The sequence below is a fragment of the Pundamilia nyererei genome, unplaced genomic scaffold (genome assembly GCF_000239375.1).
Source record: "Pundamilia nyererei isolate P.nyererei 1_Seehausen unplaced genomic scaffold, PunNye1.0 scaffold00206, whole genome shotgun sequence".
Taxonomy (NCBI): domain Eukaryota; kingdom Metazoa; phylum Chordata; class Actinopteri; order Cichliformes; family Cichlidae; genus Pundamilia; species Pundamilia nyererei.
In genome coordinates this window covers 825,382-830,627 of record NW_005187607.1, presented here as the reverse complement: position 1 = coordinate 830,627, position 5,246 = coordinate 825,382, and the positions used below count along the sequence as shown (strand labels likewise).

The window sequence follows — 5,246 nt, the reverse complement described above, 5'->3', positions numbered from 1 at the left end:
ATCCCTCCCTTAGTATATTTACAGAATACTTGTAGGTAAAGCTTGTAATCTTGCAGTTGACTCTGTATGTATGTAATGACTTTATTTGTTCTGATGAGCATAAATGATGAGTCATATTGGGATTCTGCTTAGTACAGAGCATTTTTAACTGTATATATAAAAAACAAGAAAGAAAAACAGGGAAAAAGTTTATCTGTGGAATCAGTCAAACAGACTTGAGCTCATTTTCCCATGGGAACTGACTTGTTTGTGTTTAACTCTACACACAACAAAAACAGAAGACGGAGAAGGTTGTCGCCAGGTTGTCGCATTCTAAATAATTCAGAGAACAGATAACGTCACTTGGATAAACATCTGATTATTTAGTTGGAAGTTTATTAAAACAATATCTCAAGAAACATTGTTAAAGAAAGCATTTAATTTGATGTTTTTTTGGTTTCCTGCATATTGATTGAAGTCATGAGATACTGACTTAGATTTTCTACATGCTTTTGACCAATGAAGTGCACTCAACTGCATATTTCTGTCATTAAAATGGTCATACCAACATTTTTAAAATGCTTTAGCCAACACAGGGATTTGAGTTTTAGAGGCAGTAAAATAATCTTTTGCAAGCACATGATTGTGTGGGGGGGAAATGGAGCGTTTCAAATCACAGAGTATCCCACTTCTGGATAGATTTCAAACAGGAAAGATCCTATGTGTGTGTGAGTGTGCATTGTATCTTATATAAACTTCACAGGAGTTCAAAGAATGTACAAGTATAGTTTGAGGTGGACTCTTTCCCTCTCTCTTTTTCTTTCTTGCTCTCCCCACCTGCTCCGCATGGAAGAGCCGATTAAAAAAATTGCTCAAAGGATTTGAGAGCACATTCTCCTGTGTTTAGCCTAAAAACCTGGAACAGAATAGAGCTTAATTCAAGGAGTTCAGTCTCACTCTGTGAAAACATTTTTGGTCTGTGAAAGAAGCAAATATTTTCCTTCCACCCATCCATCTCCTCCCTTTCCTGTGTTTCTGATGACATTCTCCTATTTCAATGCAGGTAGAGAAGGAGGAGTTCTCAATTGTTGTAGCCTATTTTTCCTAGGTCAGACAATTGTATGTTGTAAGCTGGTCTTGAAAGAATTCATTTACAATGTAACAGATAAAGTAGTTGGTCCGACTTGTTCTCTTTCTTTAGCTGGAGTTGTGCTTGCTATTAATAAATAAAAACACTGAACATACACGGACATTCAGCTTCTTTTTCTCTTAGTCTCGTTTTCTTGCCCTTCAAATACAAATCATAGTATGTTTCTAGAAACAAAGTTCTGAGGCTATAACAATCGTTTGATCTGAAATGTGTATTTTACCTTAATGTTGTTAGTTTTCCATCATAGGCTGCCTGGTAGGATTACCCTTCACACCAGGAATGTAGTCCAAGACAAACAGTCTTTGATGATATCAGATCACCTTTAGATCTCCTTAAATTTACCGGATGGTCATCAGAACGACACTGCAACAGTTATGCCACTATCAAGACAGTTACACTCGCAAACCCTCACAGGAAAGTTTTGAGGAAGTGTGGTTGAGTTGGCTTCAAGGACCTCCCCTTCTTTAGAGAAAGTCCTGGGTAAAGCCAATAGGAACGCAGACTGGAGGCTTATTTGCTTACATACAGAAACAAGTGAAGAGGGAGAGACAGGATGGTGAGTACAGAGAACACACAAACCCTACCCTCAGGCTTACTCCTGGGCAGGAAAATAGAGCAGAGCAAACAGAAGTGTATTGTGTACACTGCTAAAACCAAACAAAGGGGACTGTGGTTAGGGTGTCAGCTAGGGCGTTGAGCTTTTGATTTGCTAAGTTAATTTCTTTGTGAAGTGTCCAGATTCCTGGGGTAAGCCCTCATGGTCTTTGGGTATTAGTCCAACAAACCCAGCTGAGTACTTTTGACAGATTTCTACTGACAAGCTCCCTGAAACCTAGGAGCCTTTTCAACACAAGAAGGGACACAGTCACTTTGTGCTATGCAGCATAACACGCTGTGCAAAGCTGTTTGATCTGCGCTGTCAGAGAAAGAGAGGGGAGAGAAGTTTTGAGGATGAGAGAAGACTTCAGTGGGGACAAGAGTTCACTCTTTTTGAGATGAAACTTTGGATGCTGGTTGCATAATTACTGTCTTTTTTCAAGAACTGTGGCAACTGTTTTTCAGAATTCAGATTGGTAGTCAAGCAATGATGGGGAAACTATATATGAGCGAGAAGGAACAGAAATAATGAGATATACTGACTCACCATATATTCCTGTTTTGTTTTGTTTATTTACTTCATCTGAGACAGCTTTAAAATGTTGCCAAAGGACAAAAGAGACTAAAATACTAAAAAAGGCAGAGGACTTATAATACAGTACTGTGTACTACAGTACTCTTTTTTTTCTTTTTTGTTTATTAGGACAGAGTACTTGGATATTAAAAACAGACCTCTTCCATAATGTTTCCTACTTTTGTGATACAAAAACAAATACGTAAAAGAGGAAGAGCAAGTACCAAAACTAGACTAATAAGCTCTACTTGATTTCTTCGGATTTTACTTCCAAAACACGTATATTGCTTGTAATTGGTCTGGTTAAGTGGTCTTGAGCAATAGTCCTCCAGCCTTTCTGAAGGTTTTTCAAAGGTTTTCTTTGGACAGTGGCTGCTTATTTTTAGCCCGGTCCTTATATCTGACCATTTTCAGGGGAGTAATTTTTTGTTTGTTTGTGAAGTCATTTAACACTGACCTAGGAATCATATACATGACACACAACTTAGCCAAGAACCCATTTTACCAAAGATAACACAGTTTGACCATCATAATATAGCATTTTTGCACCAACAAAGTGATTCCAAAAGAGACAATAGCCAAAAACTTGATATATAACTTGGTATGGTGTGAAGTGTATTCTTACAAAACTGATGAAACTGGGCAAATGGAAGACAAAAGTAGAAATGGCAGGCCTAAAGAATCTATTTAAAGTGGATGAACAGTATTTGAAAGGCATGTCCTCAAGAAATAGAAAAAAATTTCAGCAGAGACCAATAAAGGATCTGAAAGACACATCTGGTCCTTCAGTTGAAGCCCCATCAGAAATGGTCTCTGTGGAAGGGTAGCTGTCAAGAACTTATTCTTAAGGAAGGAAAACAGGGAGAAAGGCTGGGAGAAAGGCCAAATTACACAAGAACTGGTCTGAAGAGGTTTGATGGAGTGATGATGCAAATTTGAAAAATTGCATTAATTATTACTATGTACAGAGGATGTCAGGAGAGAGGTACAACAGTGAGTGTCTAAAACCACCTGTAAAACGCAGTGGAGACTCTGTCATGGTTTAGGCTGCATTGATGAGATGTTGGAGATTTTGCCAAAACTGCTAAAATGATGAGCACAGAAAAGAACAATCAAATTTTGAGCCACCGTGCAAGACCATCTGGAGAGCAGCTGATTACCAACAGCTTCATTCTTCAGCATGATAATGATCCCAAACAAAATCCCAATGCAGTAAAAATATAGACAGATAGAAAAATGCAGTGGAACACTATCAGTCATGGATTGGCCTCCCCAGAGCCTGGACATCAATGTTTTCACAGCAAAATTTTGAAATGAGGGATGATTCAAAGCTTTTACACAGTTCTATACTTCACTAGAGTGACTGAGGTTTTCCATAGACATCAAGCAAGCAAGCAAGCAAGCAAGCAAGAAAGAAAGAAAGAAAGAAAGAAAGAAAGAAAGAAAGAAAGAAAGAAAGAAAGAAAGAAAGAAAGAAAAACATTAACCACATGATGACTACAAAAATGCTGTTGTTAAAGTTTGATCACTTGTACCAGATGCTACACCATGTGTGTAATAACTCTCTGTGTTGCTATGGTGTGTCAACTGTGAGTCATCTATTCCTAATGGCGAGATTTTATGACAACAACACAAAACAAGATTTCTGAGTATTAGAACTCACCTTCATCAGCACCACAGAGAACATGTTGCTGTATAAATCTGTTTCCTGTTCTTTTTTCCTGATTATTTGCTCTTAAATATCTTCTTCCATTACTGATTTTGTTAGGGTTGATTCAGATTTGTGCTTGCTATTGTTCTCACACACACATTCAAACCACATCTCATTATTAAATCCTTTCCATACCTTTGGGCAAAACAGATCTTATCTCAACCTTTAATTATGGCAGCTCTGTGTAAATTAGTCTAGAACCAAAACACTGGAAGAGAAATCCCAACTAAATCTGAGGAATACTTGTTTGCCAAGATCATTGGACTCACAATTATGCCTTATCACTGTCGGGAAATGGATGGAATCAACATAAGTTTTTATGCATCAGCACATAATTAGAAATGATCCAGTCCTTAGCAGGTCTTAAACGTAGGTACATACACCCTCTGTTGAACAACAACAATGAAATTTTACACAGTGTCATTATTTATTTTACAAAAAAAGTAAAGCTATGTGTGAAAACCCACGTAGACCCATTCAACATTTTGCAAAACTACAATGATCAGCAATACGTTGAAGTAACTGTTGTTTCTATTACTTTATCAGTTTTTTACATCTGTTCACACCTGTGTCCAGATCAGTAGGCATATAGGCATGTACCAATCAAGTTTGAATGGGCCAATAGGTGGAGGCCCTACACCAGGAAAACAAGAGACAGACAGACAACAGTGCCATCTATCCTTGCATATAACAACATCCATTTTTTACAATGCTGCTGCAGTTCACTGAGACTCGTGGTCATTCATTTATGCATAGCTCTCTTAAGCTTTTACCATGGCATTGCAGGTGGGTTGGGTTAGGATTAGCACTTTGACTGGATCACTGAAAGCCTTTGATTCGGTCTAATGTAGACTTTTTGGTGTGTGGTGTGGGATCATTGTACTTTTAGCTTACAGACAGATGGCCTCAATTTCAGTTCATAATCCTTCAGTATAAAGATGAGTTTGTTAATTCAATGGCTGCAAGGTCCCGGGGCTGCAAAACACAGCCAAATCATCGCGCATCTACCACTGTGCTTGATGGTTAGTATAGGGTTTTTGTGCTTATGTGCTGGTTTTGTTCCAGATATCTTGTGTTTTCTTTATCTTGACATTTGTTTTGAGTTTTTTTTCAATACTTTTAAAGTCCTTTTTGTAACTTTACAGTTAAGCATTTAAAATGCTAACTGAGGCCTGCAGTCTGACATTTCACTCTCTCTCAGTTTTTTTGTTTTTTGAGTATATATATATATATAT

The 5,246-nt window shown here is 37.7% G+C and overlaps 1 protein-coding gene across 1 annotated transcript in view; it reads right to left on the bottom strand.

The window, feature by feature from the left end:
* Positions 1-1,526, bottom strand: part of stx19 (syntaxin 19) — a 6,004-nt gene extending 4,478 nt beyond the window's left edge. The window contains exon 1 of the mRNA XM_005747852.1: positions 1,350-1,526. The gene's annotated coding sequence lies outside the window, so the exon portion shown is untranslated. The remainder of the gene's footprint in view (positions 1-1,349) is intronic.
* Positions 1,527-5,246: the final 3,720 nt, after the last annotated feature.